Raw genomic sequence first — 21,659 nt, 5'->3', positions numbered from 1 at the left:
ACAAAATTTTGAAGGTCAAGGTCAAAGGTCAAGGTCACTTTGTGGTCAATCATGGAGGACGACGAAACCCTTATTTTTTGAGTAACTTTGATCGGATCGTCTCCAAACTTCATGGGAATCTAGAATATGGTCCGGCGCTCAGCTGATTAGTTTTTGGTGGCGATCGGCCTTGACCTTCATGGTTAGCGCTGGAGGTCGAAAATTATTGACCCCAAGGTCAAATGTTGAAACCCTTATTTTTTGAGTAACTTTGATCAGATCGTCTCCAAACTTCATGGGAATCTAGTATATGGTCCGGCGCTCAGCTGATTAGTTTTTGGTGGCGATCGGCCTTGACCTTCATGGTTAGCGCTGGAGGTCGAAAATTATTGACCCCAAGGTCAAATGTTGAAATCGTAGGTACCATATCTTCGCATATCTTCGCATGTAACTTCGCATATCAGAGTCCTATAGAGATACCCTTCAGCACACAAAATTTTGAAGGTCAAGGTCAAAGGTCAAGGTCACTTTGTGGTCAATCATGGAGGTCGACGAAACCCTTATTTTTTGAGTAACTTTGATCGGATCGTCTCCAAACTTCATGGGAATCTAGTATATGGTCCGGCGCTCAGCTGATTAGTTTTTGATGGCGATCGGCCTTGACCTTCATGGTTAGCGCTGGAGGTCGAAAATTATTGACCCCAAGGTCAAATTTTGAAATCGTAGGTACCATATCGAGTAATACCTCATATGAATGCCCTTGATGAGTGCTTCCCAGATCTGTAAACAGTTTGACGCTATGACGTCATTTGATGACGTCATGACGAAAAAACGGAATTTTCATGAAAAAATTATTTCCTCAGTTCTCATCAAAATCTTTCAATATTTCATGTGCGTTGGTCATGAAGACATACTATTCACCATACGAAATTATTAAGGTCAAGGTCAAAGGTCAAGGTCACTTTGCGGTCAATCATGGAGGTCAACGAAACCCTTATTTTTTGAGTAACTTTGATCTTATGATCTCCAAACTTGGTGGGTATATAGGGTGTGGTATGGCGCTCAGTTGATTAGTTTTTGGTGTCGATCGGCCTTGACCTTCAAGGTCATTTTGAAGGTCATTCAATTTTGACCAAAAGGTAAAATTTTCAAGTTTCAGTTACCATATCGAGTAGTACCTCAAATTGAAGCCCTTGTTGAGTGCTTTCCAAACATTGGCAAGATACGGTTCACCCTGTGGGTGAGTTTTATTTTTTTGTTATCTTGCCAAAACGAAGTTTTTGCAAGATGTATCAGTCAGCTTGTATGTTTGTTTGTTTGTTTGTTTTTTTGTTTTTTTATCTTGCCAAAACGAAGTTTTTGCAAGATGTATTAGTCAGCTTGTATGTTTGTTTTTATCTTGCCAAAACGAAGTTTTTGCAAGATGTATCAGTCAGCTTGTATGTTTGTTTGTTTGTTTGTTTTTTTGTTTTTTTGTTTTTTTGTTTGTGGTTAATCATTTTTTTTTCACGTTTAGATCACTCTGTAGACCACAGTTATTATTGGAAACTCCTGTAACTTCGCATATCAGAGTCCTATAGAGATACCCTTCAGCACACAAAATTTTGAAGGTCAAGGTCAAAGGTCAAGGTCACTTTGCGGTCAATCATGGAGGTCAACGAAACCCTTATTTTTTGAGTAACTTTGATCGGATCGTCTCCAAACTTCATGGGAATCTAGTATATGGTCCGGCGCTCAGCTGATTAGTTTTTGGTGGCGATCGGCCTTGACCTTCATGGTTAGCGCTGGAGGTCGAAAATTATTGACCCCAAGGTCAAATTACGAAACCCTTATTTTTTGAGTAACTTTGATCTTATGATCTCCAAACTTGGTGGGTATATAGGGTGTGGTATGGCGCTCAGTTGATTAGTTTTTGGTGTCGATCGGCCTTGACCTTCAAGGTCATTTTGAAGGTCATTCAATTTTGACCAAAAGGTAAAATTTTTCAAGTTTAGATCACTCTGTAGACCACAGTTATTATTGGAAACTCCTGTAACTTCGCATATCAGAGTCCTATAGAGATACCCTTCAGCACACAAAATTTTGAAGGTCAAGGTCAAAGGTCAAGGTCACTTTGCGGTCAATCATGGAGGTCAACGAAACCCTTATTTTTTGAGTAACTTTGATCGGATCGTCTCCAAACTTCATGGGAATCTAGTATATGGTCCGGCGCTCAGCTGATTAGTTTTTGGTGGCGATCGGCCTTGACCTTCATGGTTAGCGCTGGAGGTCGAAAATTATTGACCCCAAGGTCAAATTACGAAACCCTTATTTTTTGAGTAACTTTGATCTTATGATCCCCAAACTTGGTGGGTATATAGGGTGTGGTATGGCGCTCAGCTGATTAGTTTTTGGTGTCGATCGGCCTTGACCTTCAAGGTCATTTTGAAGGTCATTCAATTTTGACCAAAAGGTAAAATTTTCAAGTTTCAGTTACCATATCGAGTAGTACCTCAAATTGAAGCCCTTGTTGAGTGCTTTCCAAACATATAACTAGTTTGACAATGTGACGTCATTTGACGGCGTTATGACGAAAAAACTGCACTTTTCATGTATATTGTATTGCTTTAGTTCACATTGTTTAGGTCACTCTGTAGAGCACAGTTCCCTTTGGAAACTCTTGTAAGTTCGCATATCAGAGTCTTTTAGAGATACCCTTTAGCACACAAAATTATGAAGGTCAAGGTCAAAGGTCAAGGTCACTTTGCGGCCAATCATGGAGGTCGACGAAACACTAATTTTTTGAGTAACTTTGATCGGATCGTCTCCAAACTTCATGGGAATCTAGTATATAGTCCGGCGCTCAGCTGATTAGTTTTTGGTGGCGATCGGCCTTGACCTTCATGGTTAGCGCTGGAGGTCGAAAATTATTGACCCCAAGGTCAAATTTTGAAATCGTAGGTACCATATCGAGTAATACCTCATATGAATGCCCTTGATGAGTGCTTCCCAGATCTGTAAACAGTTTGACGCTATGACGTCATTTGATGACGTCATGACGAAAAAACGGAATTTTCATGAAAAAATTATTTCCTCAGTTCTCATCAAAATCTTTCAATATTTCATGTGCGTTGGTCATGAAGACATACTATTCACCATACGAAATTATTACGGTCAAGGTCAAAGGTCAAGGTCACTTGGCAAGATACGGTTCACCCTGTGGGTGACATATGTTTATTTTTATCTTGCCAAAACGAAGTTTTTGCAAGATGTATTAGTCAGCTTGTATGTTTGTTTGTTTTTTTGTTTGTGGTTAATCATTTTTTTTCATGTTTAGATCACTCTGTAGACCACAGTTATTATTGGAAACTCCTGTAACTTCGCATATCAGAGTCCTATAGAGATACCCTTCAGCACACAAAATTTTGAAGGTCAAGGTCAAAGGTCAAGGTCACTTTGTGGTCAATCATGGAGGTCGACGAAACACTAATTTTTTGAGTAACTTTGATCGGATCGTCTCCAAACTTCATGGGAATCTAGTATATGGTCCGGCGCTCAGCTGATTAGTTTTTGGTGGCGATCGGCCTTGACCTTCATGGTTAGCGCTGGAGGTCGAAAATTATTGACCCCAAGGTCAAAGGTTGAAATCCTTATTTTTTGAGTAACTTTGATCGGATCGTCTCCAAACTTCATGGGAATCTAGTATATGGTCCGGCGCTCAGCTGATTAGTTTTTGGTGGCGATCGGCCTTGACCTTCATGGTTAGCGCTGGAGGTCGAAAATTATTGACCCCAAGGTCAAATTTTGAAATCGTAGGTACCATATCGAGTAATACCTCATATGAATGCCCTTGATGAGTGCTTCCCAGATCTGTAAACAGTTTGACGCTATGACGTCATTTGATGACGTCATGACGAAAAAACGGAATTTTCATGAAAAAATTATTTCCTCAGTTCTCATCAAAATCTTTCAATATTTCATGTGCGTTGGTCATGAAGACATACTATTCACCATACGAAATTATTAAGGTCAAGGTCAAAGGTCAAGGTCACTTTGCGGTCAATCATGGAGGTCAACGAAACCCTTATTTTTTGAGTAACTTTGATCTTATGATCTCCAAACTTGGTGGGTATATAGGGTGTGGTATGGCGCTCAGTTGATTAGTTTTTGGTGTCGATCGGCCTTGACCTTCAAGGTCATTTTGAAGGTCATTCAATTTTGACCAAAAGGTAAAATTTTCAAGTTTCAGTTACCATATCGAGTAGTACCTCAAATTGAAGCCCTTGTTGAGTGCTTTCCAAACATATAACTAGTTTGACAATGTGACGTCATTTGACGGCGTTATGACGAAAAAACTGCACTTTTCATGTATATTGTATTGCTTTAGTTCACATTGTTTAGGTCACTCTGTAGAGCACAGTTCCCTTTGGAAACTCTTGTAAGTTCGCATATCAGAGTCTTTTAGAGATACCCTTTAGCACACAAAATTATGAAGGTCAAGGTCAAAGGTCAAGGTCACTTTGCGGCCAATCATGGAGGTCGACGAAACACTAATTTTTTGAGTAACTTTGATCGGATCGTCTCCAAACTTCATGGGAATCTAGTATATAGTCCGGCGCTCAGCTGATTAGTTTTTGGTGGCGATCGGCCTTGACCTTCATGGTTAGCGCTGGAGGTCGAAAATTATTGACCCCAAGGTCAAATTTTGAAATCGTAGGTACCATATCGAGTAATACCTCATATGAATGCCCTTGATGAGTGCTTCCCAGATCTGTAAACAGTTTGACGCTATGACGTCATTTGATGACGTCATGACGAAAAAACGGAATTTTCATGAAAAAATTATTTCCTCAGTTCTCATCAAAATCTTTCAATATTTCATGTGCGTTGGTCATGAAGACATACTATTCACCATACGAAATTATTACGGTCAAGGTCAAAGGTCAAGGTCACTTGGCAAGATACGGTTCACCCTGTGGGTGACATATGTTTATTTTTATCTTGCCAAAACGAAGTTTTTGCAAGATGTATTAGTCAGCTTGTATGTTTGTTTGTTTTTTTGTTTGTGGTTAATCATTTTTTTTCATGTTTAGATCACTCTGTAGACCACAGTTATTATTGGAAACTCCTGTAACTTCGCATATCAGAGTCCTATAGAGATACCCTTCAGCACACAAAATTTTGAAGGTCAAGGTCAAAGGTCAAGGTCACTTTGTGGTCAATCATGGAGGTCGACGAAACACTAATTTTTTGAGTAACTTTGATCGGATCGTCTCCAAACTTCATGGGAATCTAGTATATGGTCCGGCGCTCAGCTGATTAGTTTTTGGTGGCGATCGGCCTTGACCTTCATGGTTAGCGCTGGAGGTCGAAAATTATTGACCCCAAGGTCAAAGGTTGAAATCCTTATTTTTTGAGTAACTTTGATCGGATCGTCTCCAAACTTCATGGGAATCTAGTATATGGTCCGGCGCTCAGCTGATTAGTTTTTGGTGGCGATCGGCCTTGACCTTCATGGTTAGCGCTGGAGGTCGAAAATTATTGACCCCAAGGTCAAATTTTGAAATCGTAGGTACCATATCGAGTAATACCTCATATGAATGCCCTTGATGAGTGCTTCCCAGATCTGTAAACAGTTTGACGCTATGACGTCATTTGATGACGTCATGACGAAAAAACGGAATTTTCATGAAAAAATTATTTCCTCAGTTCTCATCAAAATCTTTCAATATTTCATGTGCGTTGGTCATGAAGACATACTATTCACCATACGAAATTATTAAGGTCAAGGTCAAAGGTCAAGGTCACTTTGCGGTCAATCATGGAGGTCAACGAAACCCTTATTTTTTGAGTAACTTTGATCTTATGATCTCCAAACTTGGTGGGTATATAGGGTGTGGTATGGCGCTCAGTTGATTAGTTTTTGGTGTCGATCGGCCTTGACCTTCAAGGTCATTTTGAAGGTCATTCAATTTTGACCAAAAGGTAAAATTTTCAAGTTTCAGTTACCATATCGAGTAGTACCTCAAATTGAAGCCCTTGTTGAGTGCTTTCCAAACATTGGCAAGATACGGTTCACCCTGTGGGTGAGTTTTATTTTTTTGTTATCTTGCCAAAACGAAGTTTTTGCAAGATGTATCAGTCAGCTTGTATGTTTGTTTGTTTGTTTGTTTTTTTGTTTTTTTATCTTGCCAAAACGAAGTTTTTGCAAGATGTATTAGTCAGCTTGTATGTTTGTTTTTATCTTGCCAAAACGAAGTTTTTGCAAGATGTATCAGTCAGCTTGTATGTTTGTTTGTTTGTTTGTTTTTTTGTTTTTTTGTTTTTTTGTTTGTGGTTAATCATTTTTTTTTCACGTTTAGATCACTCTGTAGACCACAGTTATTATTGGAAACTCCTGTAACTTCGCATATCAGAGTCCTATAGAGATACCCTTCAGCACACAAAATTTTGAAGGTCAAGGTCAAAGGTCAAGGTCACTTTGCGGTCAATCATGGAGGTCAACGAAACCCTTATTTTTTGAGTAACTTTGATCGGATCGTCTCCAAACTTCATGGGAATCTAGTATATGGTCCGGCGCTCAGCTGATTAGTTTTTGGTGGCGATCGGCCTTGACCTTCATGGTTAGCGCTGGAGGTCGAAAATTATTGACCCCAAGGTCAAATTACGAAACCCTTATTTTTTGAGTAACTTTGATCTTATGATCTCCAAACTTGGTGGGTATATAGGGTGTGGTATGGCGCTCAGTTGATTAGTTTTTGGTGTCGATCGGCCTTGACCTTCAAGGTCATTTTGAAGGTCATTCAATTTTGACCAAAAGGTAAAATTTTTCAAGTTTAGATCACTCTGTAGACCACAGTTATTATTGGAAACTCCTGTAACTTCGCATATCAGAGTCCTATAGAGATACCCTTCAGCACACAAAATTTTGAAGGTCAAGGTCAAAGGTCAAGGTCACTTTGCGGTCAATCATGGAGGTCAACGAAACCCTTATTTTTTGAGTAACTTTGATCGGATCGTCTCCAAACTTCATGGGAATCTAGTATATGGTCCGGCGCTCAGCTGATTAGTTTTTGGTGGCGATCGGCCTTGACCTTCATGGTTAGCGCTGGAGGTCGAAAATTATTGACCCCAAGGTCAAATTACGAAACCCTTATTTTTTGAGTAACTTTGATCTTATGATCCCCAAACTTGGTGGGTATATAGGGTGTGGTATGGCGCTCAGCTGATTAGTTTTTGGTGTCGATCGGCCTTGACCTTCAAGGTCATTTTGAAGGTCATTCAATTTTGACCAAAAGGTAAAATTTTCAAGTTTCAGTTACCATATCGAGTAGTACCTCAAATTGAAGCCCTTGTTGAGTGCTTTCCAAACATATAACTAGTTTGACAATGTGACGTCATTTGACGGCGTTATGACGAAAAAACTGCACTTTTCATGTATATTGTATTGCTTTAGTTCACATTGTTTAGGTCACTCTGTAGAGCACAGTTCCCTTTGGAAACTCTTGTAAGTTCGCATATCAGAGTCTTTTAGAGATACCCTTTAGCACACAAAATTATGAAGGTCAAGGTCAAAGGTCAAGGTCACTTTGCGGCCAATCATGGAGGTCGACGAAACACTAATTTTTTGAGTAACTTTGATCGGATCGTCTCCAAACTTCATGGGAATCTAGTATATAGTCCGGCGCTCAGCTGATTAGTTTTTGGTGGCGATCGGCCTTGACCTTCATGGTTAGCGCTGGAGGTCGAAAATTATTGACCCCAAGGTCAAATTTTGAAATCGTAGGTACCATATCGAGTAATACCTCATATGAATGCCCTTGATGAGTGCTTCCCAGATCTGTAAACAGTTTGACGCTATGACGTCATTTGATGACGTCATGACGAAAAAACGGAATTTTCATGAAAAAATTATTTCCTCAGTTCTCATCAAAATCTTTCAATATTTCATGTGCGTTGGTCATGAAGACATACTATTCACCATACGAAATTATTACGGTCAAGGTCAAAGGTCAAGGTCACTTGGCAAGATACGGTTCACCCTGTGGGTGACATATGTTTATTTTTATCTTGCCAAAACGAAGTTTTTGCAAGATGTATTAGTCAGCTTGTATGTTTGTTTGTTTTTTTGTTTGTGGTTAATCATTTTTTTTCATGTTTAGATCACTCTGTAGACCACAGTTATTATTGGAAACTCCTGTAACTTCGCATATCAGAGTCCTATAGAGATACCCTTCAGCACACAAAATTTTGAAGGTCAAGGTCAAAGGTCAAGGTCACTTTGTGGTCAATCATGGAGGTCGACGAAACACTAATTTTTTGAGTAACTTTGATCGGATCGTCTCCAAACTTCATGGGAATCTAGTATATGGTCCGGCGCTCAGCTGATTAGTTTTTGGTGGCGATCGGCCTTGACCTTCATGGTTAGCGCTGGAGGTCGAAAATTATTGACCCCAAGGTCAAAGGTTGAAATCCTTATTTTTTGAGTAACTTTGATCGGATCGTCTCCAAACTTCATGGGAATCTAGTATATGGTCCGGCGCTCAGCTGATTAGTTTTTGGTGGCGATCGGCCTTGACCTTCATGGTTAGCGCTGGAGGTCGAAAATTATTGACCCCAAGGTCAAATTTTGAAATCGTAGGTACCATATCGAGTAATACCTCATATGAATGCCCTTGATGAGTGCTTCCCAGATCTGTAAACAGTTTGACGCTATGACGTCATTTGATGACGTCATGACGAAAAAACGGAATTTTCATGAAAAAATTATTTCCTCAGTTCTCATCAAAATCTTTCAATATTTCATGTGCGTTGGTCATGAAGACATACTATTCACCATACGAAATTATTAAGGTCAAGGTCAAAGGTCAAGGTCACTTTGCGGTCAATCATGGAGGTCAACGAAACCCTTATTTTTTGAGTAACTTTGATCTTATGATCTCCAAACTTGGTGGGTATATAGGGTGTGGTATGGCGCTCAGTTGATTAGTTTTTGGTGTCGATCGGCCTTGACCTTCAAGGTCATTTTGAAGGTCATTCAATTTTGACCAAAAGGTAAAATTTTCAAGTTTCAGTTACCATATCGAGTAGTACCTCAAATTGAAGCCCTTGTTGAGTGCTTTCCAAACATTGGCAAGATACGGTTCACCCTGTGGGTGAGTTTTATTTTTTTGTTATCTTGCCAAAACGAAGTTTTTGCAAGATGTATCAGTCAGCTTGTATGTTTGTTTGTTTGTTTGTTTTTTTGTTTTTTTATCTTGCCAAAACGAAGTTTTTGCAAGATGTATTAGTCAGCTTGTATGTTTGTTTTTATCTTGCCAAAACGAAGTTTTTGCAAGATGTATCAGTCAGCTTGTATGTTTGTTTGTTTGTTTGTTTTTTTGTTTTTTTGTTTTTTTGTTTGTGGTTAATCATTTTTTTTTCACGTTTAGATCACTCTGTAGACCACAGTTATTATTGGAAACTCCTGTAACTTCGCATATCAGAGTCCTATAGAGATACCCTTCAGCACACAAAATTTTGAAGGTCAAGGTCAAAGGTCAAGGTCACTTTGCGGTCAATCATGGAGGTCAACGAAACCCTTATTTTTTGAGTAACTTTGATCGGATCGTCTCCAAACTTCATGGGAATCTAGTATATGGTCCGGCGCTCAGCTGATTAGTTTTTGGTGGCGATCGGCCTTGACCTTCATGGTTAGCGCTGGAGGTCGAAAATTATTGACCCCAAGGTCAAATTACGAAACCCTTATTTTTTGAGTAACTTTGATCTTATGATCTCCAAACTTGGTGGGTATATAGGGTGTGGTATGGCGCTCAGTTGATTAGTTTTTGGTGTCGATCGGCCTTGACCTTCAAGGTCATTTTGAAGGTCATTCAATTTTGACCAAAAGGTAAAATTTTTCAAGTTTAGATCACTCTGTAGACCACAGTTATTATTGGAAACTCCTGTAACTTCGCATATCAGAGTCCTATAGAGATACCCTTCAGCACACACAATTTTGAAGGTCAAGGTCAAAGGTCAAGGTCACTTTGCGGTCAATCATGGAGGTCAACGAAACCCTTATTTTTTGAGTAACTTTGATCGGATCGTCTCCAAACTTCATGGGAATCTAGTATATGGTCCGGCGCTCAGCTGATTAGTTTTTGGTGGCGATCGGCCTTGACCTTCATGGTTAGCGCTGGAGGTCGAAAATTATTGACCCCAAGGTCAAATTACGAAACCCTTATTTTTTGAGTAACTTTGATCTTATGATCCCCAAACTTGGTGGGTATATAGGGTGTGGTATGGCGCTCAGCTGATTAGTTTTTGGTGTCGATCGGCCTTGACCTTCAAGGTCATTTTGAAGGTCATTCAATTTTGACCAAAAGGTAAAATTTTCAAGTTTCAGTTACCATATCGAGTAGTACCTCAAATTGAAGCCCTTGTTGAGTGCTTTCCAAACATATAACTAGTTTGACAATGTGACGTCATTTGACGGCGTTATGACGAAAAAACTGCACTTTTCATGTATATTGTATTGCTTTAGTTCACATTGTTTAGGTCACTCTGTAGAGCACAGTTCCCTTTGGAAACTCTTGTAAGTTCGCATATCAGAGTCTTTTAGAGATACCCTTTAGCACACAAAATTATGAAGGTCAAGGTCAAAGGTCAAGGTCACTTTGCGGCCAATCATGGAGGTCGACGAAACACTAATTTTTTGAGTAACTTTGATCGGATCGTCTCCAAACTTCATGGGAATCTAGTATATAGTCCGGCGCTCAGCTGATTAGTTTTTGGTGGCGATCGGCCTTGACCTTCATGGTTAGCGCTGGAGGTCGAAAATTATTGACCCCAAGGTCAAATTTTGAAATCGTAGGTACCATATCGAGTAATACCTCATATGAATGCCCTTGATGAGTGCTTCCCAGATCTGTAAACAGTTTGACGCTATGACGTCATTTGATGACGTCATGACGAAAAAACGGAATTTTCATGAAAAAATTATTTCCTCAGTTCTCATCAAAATCTTTCAATATTTCATGTGCGTTGGTCATGAAGACATACTATTCACCATACGAAATTATTACGGTCAAGGTCAAAGGTCAAGGTCACTTGGCAAGATACGGTTCACCCTGTGGGTGACATATGTTTATTTTTATCTTGCCAAAACGAAGTTTTTGCAAGATGTATTAGTCAGCTTGTATGTTTGTTTGTTTTTTTGTTTGTGGTTAATCATTTTTTTTCATGTTTAGATCACTCTGTAGACCACAGTTATTATTGGAAACTCCTGTAACTTCGCATATCAGAGTCCTATAGAGATACCCTTCAGCACACAAAATTTTGAAGGTCAAGGTCAAAGGTCAAGGTCACTTTGTGGTCAATCATGGAGGTCGACGAAACACTAATTTTTTGAGTAACTTTGATCGGATCGTCTCCAAACTTCATGGGAATCTAGTATATGGTCCGGCGCTCAGCTGATTAGTTTTTGGTGGCGATCGGCCTTGACCTTCATGGTTAGCGCTGGAGGTCGAAAATTATTGACCCCAAGGTCAAAGGTTGAAATCCTTATTTTTTGAGTAACTTTGATCGGATCGTCTCCAAACTTCATGGGAATCTAGTATATGGTCCGGCGCTCAGCTGATTAGTTTTTGGTGGCGATCGGCCTTGACCTTCATGGTTAGCGCTGGAGGTCGAAAATTATTGACCCCAAGGTCAAATTTTGAAATCGTAGGTACCATATCGAGTAATACCTCATATGAATGCCCTTGATGAGTGCTTCCCAGATCTGTAAACAGTTTGACGCTATGACGTCATTTGATGACGTCATGACGAAAAAACGGAATTTTCATGAAAAAATTATTTCCTCAGTTCTCATCAAAATCTTTCAATATTTCATGTGCGTTGGTCATGAAGACATACTATTCACCATACGAAATTATTAAGGTCAAGGTCAAAGGTCAAGGTCACTTTGCGGTCAATCATGGAGGTCAACGAAACCCTTATTTTTTGAGTAACTTTGATCTTATGATCTCCAAACTTGGTGGGTATATAGGGTGTGGTATGGCGCTCAGTTGATTAGTTTTTGGTGTCGATCGGCCTTGACCTTCAAGGTCATTTTGAAGGTCATTCAATTTTGACCAAAAGGTAAAATTTTCAAGTTTCAGTTACCATATCGAGTAGTACCTCAAATTGAAGCCCTTGTTGAGTGCTTTCCAAACATATAACTAGTTTGACAATGTGACGTCATTTGACGGCGTTATGACGAAAAAACTGCACTTTTCATGTATATTGTATTGCTTTAGTTCACATTGTTTAGGTCACTCTGTAGAGCACAGTTCCCTTTGGAAACTCTTGTAAGTTCGCATATCAGAGTCTTTTAGAGATACCCTTTAGCACACAAAATTATGAAGGTCAAGGTCAAAGGTCAAGGTCACTTTGCGGCCAATCATGGAGGTCGACGAAACACTAATTTTTTGAGTAACTTTGATCGGATCGTCTCCAAACTTCATGGGAATCTAGTATATAGTCCGGCGCTCAGCTGATTAGTTTTTGGTGGCGATCGGCCTTGACCTTCATGGTTAGCGCTGGAGGTCGAAAATTATTGACCCCAAGGTCAAATTTTGAAATCGTAGGTACCATATCGAGTAATACCTCATATGAATGCCCTTGATGAGTGCTTCCCAGATCTGTAAACAGTTTGACGCTATGACGTCATTTGATGACGTCATGACGAAAAAACGGAATTTTCATGAAAAAATTATTTCCTCAGTTCTCATCAAAATCTTTCAATATTTCATGTGCGTTGGTCATGAAGACATACTATTCACCATACGAAATTATTACGGTCAAGGTCAAAGGTCAAGGTCACTTGGCAAGATACGGTTCACCCTGTGGGTGACATATGTTTATTTTTATCTTGCCAAAACGAAGTTTTTGCAAGATGTATTAGTCAGCTTGTATGTTTGTTTGTTTTTTTGTTTGTGGTTAATCATTTTTTTTCATGTTTAGATCACTCTGTAGACCACAGTTATTATTGGAAACTCCTGTAACTTCGCATATGAGAGTCCTATAGAGATACCCTTCAGCACACAAAATTTTGAAGGTCAAGGTCAAAGGTCAAGGTCACTTTGTGGTCAATCATGGAGGTCGACGAAACACTAATTTTTTGAGTAACTTTGATCGGATCGTCTCCAAACTTCATGGGAATCTAGTATATGGTCCGGCGCTCAGCTGATTAGTTTTTGGTGGCGATCGGCCTTGACCTTCATGGTTAGCGCTGGAGGTCGAAAATTATTGACCCCAAGGTCAAAGGTTGAAATCCTTATTTTTTGAGTAACTTTGATCGGATCGTCTCCAAACTTCATGGGAATCTAGTATATGGTCCGGCGCTCAGCTGATTAGTTTTTGGTGGCGATCGGCCTTGACCTTCATGGTTAGCGCTGGAGGTCGAAAATTATTGACCCCAAGGTCAAATTTTGAAATCGTAGGTACCATATCGAGTAATACCTCATATGAATGCCCTTGATGAGTGCTTCCCAGATCTGTAAACAGTTTGACGCTATGACGTCATTTGATGACGTCATGACGAAAAAACGGAATTTTCATGAAAAAATTATTTCCTCAGTTCTCATCAAAATCTTTCAATATTTCATGTGCGTTGGTCATGAAGACATACTATTCACCATACGAAATTATTAAGGTCAAGGTCAAAGGTCAAGGTCACTTTGCGGTCAATCATGGAGGTCAACGAAACCCTTATTTTTTGAGTAACTTTGATCTTATGATCTCCAAACTTGGTGGGTATATAGGGTGTGGTATGGCGCTCAGTTGATTAGTTTTTGGTGTCGATCGGCCTTGACCTTCAAGGTCATTTTGAAGGTCATTCAATTTTGACCAAAAGGTAAAATTTTCAAGTTTCAGTTACCATATCGAGTAGTACCTCAAATTGAAGCCCTTGTTGAGTGCTTTCCAAACATTGGCAAGATACGGTTCACCCTGTGGGTGATGTTTTATTATCTTGCCAAAACGAAGTTTTTGCTAGATGTATCAGTCAGCTTGTATGTTTGTTTGTTTGTTTGTTATCTTGCCAAAACGAAGTTTTTGCTAGATGTATTAGTCAGCTTGTATGTTTGTTTTTTTGTTTGTTTTTTTTTTTGTTTTTTTGTTTGTGGTTAATCATTTTTTTTCCACGTTTAGATCACTCTGTAGACCACAGTTATTATTGGAAACTCCTGTAACTTCGCATATCAGAGTCCTATAGAGATACCCTTCAGCACACAAAATTTTGAAGGTCAAGGTCAAAGGTCAAGGTCACTTTGTGGTCAATCATGGAGGTCGACGAAACCCTTATTTTTTGAGTAACTTTGATCGGATCGTCTCCAAACTTCATGGGAATCTAGTATATGGTCCGGCGCTCAGCTGATTAGTTTTTGGTGGCGATCGGCCTTGACCTTCATGGTTAGCGCTGGAGGTCGAAAATTATTGACCCCAAGGTCAAATGTTGAAATCGTTATTTTTTGAGTAACTTTGATCGGATCGTCTCCAAACTTCATGGGAATCTAGTATATGGTCCGGCGCTCAGCTGATTAGTTTTTTGTGGCGATCGGCCTTGACCTTCATGGTTAGCGCTGGAGGTCGACCTTGACCTTTGACCTTGACCTTCAGATCACTCTGTAGACCACAGTTATTATTGGAAACTCCTGTAACTTCGCATATCAGAGTCCTATAGAGATACCCTTCAGCACACAAAATTTTGAAGGTCAAGGTCAAAGGTCAAGGTCACTTTGTGGTCAATCATGGAGGTCGACGAAACCCTTATTTTTTGAGTAACTTTGATCGGATCGTCTCCAAACTTCATGGGAATCTAGTATATGGTCCGGCGCTCAGCTGATTAGTTTTTGGTGGCGATCGGCCTTGACCTTCATGGTTAGCGCTGGAGGTCGAAAATTATTGACCCCAAGGTCAAATGTTGAAATCGTTATTTTTTGAGTAACTTTGATCGGATCGTCTCCAAACTTCATGGGAATCTAGTATATGGTCCGGCGCTCAGCTGATTAGTTTTTGGTGGCGATCGGCCTTGACCTTCATGGTTAGCGCTGGAGGTCGAAAATTATTGACCCCAAGGTCAAATGTTGAAACCCTTATTTTTTGAGTAACTTTGATCGGATCGTCTCCAAACTTCATGGGAATCTAGTATATGGTCCGGCGCTCAGCTGATTAGTTTTTGGTGGCGATCGGCTTTGACCTTCATGGTTAGCGCTGGAGGTCGAAAATTATTGACCCCAAGGTCAAATGTTGAAATCGTAGGTACCATATCTTCGCATATCTTCGCATGTAACTTCGCATATCAGAGTCCTATAGAGATACCCTTCAGCACACAAAATTTTGAAGGTCAAGGTCAAAGGTCAAGGTCACTTTGTGGTCAATCATGGAGGTCGACAAAACCCTTATTTTTTGAGTAACTTTGATCGGATCGTCTCCAAACTTCATGGGAATCTAGTATATGGTCCGACGCTCAGCTGATTAGTTTTTGGTGGCGATCGGCCTTGACCTTCATGGTTAGCGCTGGAGGTCGAAAATTATTGACCCCAAGGTCAAATGTTGAAATCCTTATTTTTTGAGTAACTTTGATCGGATCGTCTCCAAACTTCATGGGAATCTAGTATATGGTCCGGCGCTCAGCTGATTAGTTTTTGGTGGCGATCGGCCTTGACCTTCATGGTTAGCGCTGGAGGTCGAAAATTATTGACCCCAAGGTCAAATTTTGAAATCGTTATTTTTTGAGTAACTTTGAGCGGATCGTCTCCAAACTTCATGGGAATCTAGTATATGGTCCGGCGCTCAGCTGATTAGTTTTTGGTGGCGATCGGCCTTGACCTTCATGGTTAGCGCTGGAGGTCGAAAATTATTGACCCCAAGGTCAAATTACGAAACCCTTATTTTTTGAGTAACTTTGATCTTATGATCTCCAAACTTGGTGGGTATATAGGGTGTGGTATGGCGCTCAGTTGATTAGTTTTTGGTGTCGATCGGCCTTGACCTTCAAGGTCATTTTGAAGGTCATTCAATTTTGACCAAAAGGTAAAATTTTCAAGTTTCAGTTACCATATCGAGTAATACCTCATATGAATGCCCTTGATGAGTGCTTCCCAGATCTGTAAACAGTTTGACGCTATGACGTCATTTGAGGACGTCATGACGAAAAAACGGAATTTTCATGAAAAAATTATTTCCTCAGTTCTCATCAAAATCTTTCAATATTTCATGTGCGTTGGTCATGAAGACATACTATTCACCATACGAAATTATTAAGGTCAAGGTCAAAGGTCAAGGTCACTTTGCGGTCAATCATGGAGGTCAACGAAACCCTGGCAAGATACGGTTCACCCTGTGGGTGATGTTTTATTTTTTTGTTTGTGGTTAATCATTTTTTTTTCACGTTTAGATCACTCTGTAGACCACAGTTATTATTGGAAACTCCTGTAACTTCGCAAATCAGAGTCCTATAGAGATACCCTTCAGCACACAAAATTTTGAAGGTCAAGGTCAAAGGTCAAGGTCACTTTGCGGTCAATCATGGAGGTCAACGAAACCCTTATTTTTTGAGTAACTTTGATCGGATCGTCTCCAAACTTCATGGGAATCTAGTATATGGTCCGGCGCTCAGCTGATTAGTTTTTGGTGGCGATCGGCCTTGACCTTCAAGGTCATTTTGAAGGTCATTCAATTGGGTCAATCATGGAGGTCAACGAAACCCTTATTTTTTGAGTAACTTTGATCTTATGATCTCCAAACTTGGTGGGTATATAGGGTGTGGTATGGCGCTCAGCTGATTAGTTTTTGGTGTCGATCGGCCTTGACCTTCAAGGTCATTTTGAAGGTCATTCAATTTTGACCAAAAGGTAAAATTTTCAAGTTTCAGTTACCATATTTACCACAGTTATTATTGGAAACTCCTGTAACTTCGCATATCAGAGTCCTATAGAGATACCCTTCAGCACACAAAATTTTGAAGGTCAAGGTCAAAGGTCAAGGTCACTTTGCGGTCAATCATGGAGGTCAACGAAACCCTTATTTTTTGAGTAACTTTGATCTTATGATCTCCAAACTTGGTGGGTATATAGAGTGTGGTATGTCGCTCAGCTGATTAGTTTTTGGTGTCGATCGGCCTTGACCTTCAAGGTCATTTTGAAGGTCATTCAATTGGGTCAATCATGGAGGTCAACGAAACCCTTATTTTTTGAGTAACTTTGATCTTTTGATCTCCAAGCTTGGTGGGTATATAGGGTGTGGTATGGCGCTCAGCTGATTAGTTTTTGGTGTCGATCGGCCTTGACCTTCAAGGTCATTTTGAAGGTCATTCAATTTTGACCAAAAGGTAAAATTTTCAAGTTTCAGTTACCATATCGAGTAGTACCTCAAATTGAAGCCCTTGTTGAGTGCTTTCCAAACATATAACTAGTTTGACAATGTGACGTCATTTGACGGCGTTATGACGAAAAAACTGCACTTTTCATGTATATTGTATTGCTTTAGTTCGCATTGTTTAGGTCACTCTGTAGAGCACAGTTCCCTTTGGAAACTCTTGTAAGTTCGCATATCAGAGTCTTTTAGAGATACCCTTTAGCACACAAAATTATGAAGGTCAAGGTCAAAGGTCAAGGTCACTTGGCAAGTTACGGTTCACCCTGTGGGTGACATATGTTTATTTGTTTGTTTTTTTGTTTTTTTGTTTTTTTGTTTGTGGTTAATCATTTTTTTTCACGTTTAGATCACTCTGTAGACCACAGTTATTATTGGAAACTCCTGTAACTTCGCATATCAGAGTCCTATAGAGATACCCTTCAGCACACAAAATTTTGAAGGTCAAGGTCAAAGGTCAAGGTCACTTTGCGGTCAATCATGGAGGTCAACGAAACCCTTATTTTTTGAGTAACTTTGATCGGATCGTCTCCAAACTTCATGGGAATCTAGTATATGGTCCGGCGCTCAGCTGATTAGTTTTTGGTGGCGATCGGCCTTGACCTTCAAGGTCATTTTGAAGGTCATTCAATTGGGTCAATCATGGAGGTCAACGAAACCCTTATTTTTTGAGTAACTTTGATCTTATGATCTCCAAACTTGGTGGGTATATAGGGTGTGGTATGGCGCTCAGCTGATTAGTTTTTGGTGTCGATCGGCCTTGACCTTCAAGGTCATTTTGAAGGTCATTCAATTTTGACCAAAAGGTAAAATTTTCAAGTTTCAGTTACCATATTTACCACAGTTATTATTGGAAACTCCTGTAACTTCGCATATCAGAGTCCTATAGAGATACCCTTCAGCACACAAAATTTTGAAGGTCAAGGTCAAAGGTCAAGGTCACTTTGCGGTCAATCATGGAGGTCAACGAAACCCTTATTTTTTGAGTAACTTTGATCTTATGATCTCCAAACTTGGTGGGTATATAGGGTGTGGTATGGCGCTCAGCTGATTAGTTTTTGGTGTCGATCGGCCTTGACCTTCAAGGTCATTTTGAAGGTCATTCAATTTTGACCAAAAGGTAAAATTTTCAAGTTTCAGTTACCATATTTACCACAGTTATTATTGGAAACTCCTGTAACTTCGCATATCAGAGTCCTATAGAGATACCCTTCAGCACACAAAATTTTGAAGGTCAAGGTCAAAGGTCAAGGTCACTTTGCGGTCAATCATGGAGGTCAACGAAACCCTTATTTTTTGAGTAACTTTGATCTTATGATCTCCAAACTTGGTGGCTATATAGGGTGTGGTATGGCGCTCAGCTGATTAGTTTTTGGTGTCGATCGGCCTTGACCTTCAAGGTCATTTTGAAGGTCATTCAATTGGGTCAATCATGGAGGTCAACGAAACCCTTATTTTTTGAGTAACTTTGATCTTATGATCTCCAAACTTGGTGGGTATATAGGGTGTGGTATGGCGCTCAGCTGATTAGTTTTTGGTGGCGATCGGCCTTGACCTTCATGGTTAGCGCTGGAGGTCGAAAATTATTGACCCCAAGGTCAAATTTTGAAATCGTAGGTACCATATCGAGTAATACCTCATATGAATGCCCTTGATGAGTGCTTCCCAGATCTGTAAACAGTTTGACGCTATGACGTCATTTGATGACGTCATGACGAAAAAACGGAATTTTCATGAAAAAATTATTTCCTCAGTTCTCATCAAAATCTTTCAATATTTCATGTGCGTTGGTCATGAAGACATACTATTCACCATACGAAATTATTAAGGTCAAGGTCAAAGGTCAAGGTCACTTGGCAAGATACGGTTCACCCTGTGGGTGACATATGTTCATTTTTTTGTTTTTTTGTTTGTGGTTAATCATTTTTTTTCACGTTTAGATCACTCTGTAGACCACAGTTATTATTGGAAACTCCTGTAACTTCGCATATCAGAGTTCTATAGAGATACCCTTCAGCACACAAAATTTTGAAGGTCAAGGTCAAAGGTCAAGGTCACTTTGTGGTCAATCATGGAGGTCGACGAAACCCTTATTTTTTGAGTAACTTTGATCGGATCGTCTCCAAACTTCATGGGAATCTAGTATATGGTCCGGCGCTCAGCTGATTAGTTTTTGGTGGCGATCGGCCTTGACCTTCATGGTTAGCGCTGGAGGTCGAAAATTATTGACCCCAAGGTCAAATGTTGAAACCCTTATTTTTTGAGTAACTTTGATCGGATCGTCTCCAAACTTCATGGGAATCTAATATATGGTCCGGCGCTCAGCTGATTAGTTTTTGGTGGCGATCGACCTTGACCTTCATGGTTAGCGCTGGAGGTCGAAAATTATTGACCCCAAGGTCAAATGTTGAAATCGTAGGTACCATATCTTCGCATATCTTCGCATGTAACTTCGCATATCAGAGTCCTATAGAGATACCCTTCAGCACACAAAATTTTGAAGGTCAAGGTCAAAGGTCAAGGTCACTTTGTGGTCAATCATGGAGGTCGACGAAACCCTTATTTTTTGAGTAACTTTGATCGGATCGTCTCCAAACTTCATGGGAATCTAGTATATGGTCCAGCGCTCAGCTGATTAGTTTTTGGTGGCGATCGGCCTTGACCTTCATGGTTAGCGCTGGAGGTCGAAAATTATTGACCCCAAGGTCAAATGTTGAAATCCTTATTTTTTGAGTAACTTTGATCGGATCGTCTCCAAACTTCATGGGAATCTAGTATATGGTCCGGCGCTCAGCTGATTAGTTTTTGGTGGCGATCGGCCTTGACCTTCATGGTTAGCGCTGGAGGTCGAAAATTATTGACCCCAAGGTCAAATTTTGAAATCGTAGGTACCATATCGAGTAATACCTCATATGAATGCCCTTGATGAGTGCTTCCCAGGTCTGTAAACAGTTTGACGCTATGACGTCATTTGATGACGTCATGACGAAAAAACGGAATTTTCATGAAAAAATTATTTCCTCAGTTCTCATCAAAATCTTTCAATATTTCATGTGCGTTGGTCATGAAGACATACTATTCACCATACGAAATTATTAAGGTCAAGGTCAAAGGTCAAGGTCACTTTGCGGTCAATCATGGAGGTCAACGAAACCCTTATTTTTTGAGTAACTTTGATCTTATGATCTCCAAACTTATGATCTCCAAACTCCTCGCGAGATCTTGGAGACGGCGGCAGGGATTTTCGAAGCTCCACACGGTCTCCACGTTTTTCGAAGTTAAGTCTGTTCACAATTGTATTTTGTCGAAACTGTATTTATCTTTCGGTGTGTGAAGTTATTGTGTGCAACTTTGGTTGTTTCTCGGTGTTTATCTTTCATAAATTGATCGTCTGTTTGCCGTGTCGCGAGCAAGGCCTTGTACAGTGTGCACTGTACAACCTTGAGGCTTTGTTTTTCTCTCAGTGGTCCGTCGTTTGTGATCCAATAACTTTCGTTCTCTGTATTCCCAGTCTTTTCACCCATAGCCTACTTCCTTGTGTAAATCTCAACTCAAAAAAAAAAAAAAAAAAAAAAAAAAAAGCATTTCCTTCTCTGTTCTCATTCGTTTATTCATTCTTATTCGTTCGTTCGTTCTTCGACCACGTGTTTCTCCCCCATTTCCCCAGATAGTTTTCACTCATTAACCTTCAATGTTTACACTTTCCCCTCAAGTTATGTATTCCGTCATATTTTATAACACCTTTTTCTTCTTCTTCTTTAAAAGGCTGCTTTCGACTTGCTCACCAAATCAATTCATCCCAAAAAAAAAAAAAAAAAAATCCATCTCCTATAGTGCCTTTGTTCTACATTCCCTAAACTCTCCTGCACTCCATCCTCCATCCAGCGTCCTTAAACGTATTTTTAACTCGAAGGTCACAAGAAACTCATTTTGCAATAAATGTTCGTTTCCCATAAATCGTACACTTTCAAAAATCCAATCTCACCCCTCCCCTCCAAATCTTCCCCATAACCCCTCCCCTCCAAATCTTCCCCATCACCCCTCCCCTCCAAATCTTCCCCATCACCCATCCCTTTCAAATCTCCCCCCTTGCCCCCTCCCTCCTAAACTACTCCCTCACCCCTCCCCGCCAAGACGCCCCCTCGCCCCTCCCCTCCTAGACTCCTGCCTCACCCCTCCCCTCCAAATCTCCCCCATATCCCATCCCTTTCAAATCCCTCCCCTTGTCCCTTCCCTCCCAAACTCCCCCCTCACCCCTCCCCTTCAAATCTCCCCACCCTCATTGCTTCTCAATTTCCCCC

This window comes from Myxine glutinosa, chromosome 9, assembly GCF_964187855.1.
Source record: "Myxine glutinosa chromosome 9, kmMyxGlut1.1, whole genome shotgun sequence".
NCBI classification, from domain to species: domain Eukaryota; kingdom Metazoa; phylum Chordata; class Myxini; order Myxiniformes; family Myxinidae; genus Myxine; species Myxine glutinosa.
The sequence above is the reverse complement of the archived record's forward strand: the minus strand, read 5'-3'. Positions refer to the sequence as shown.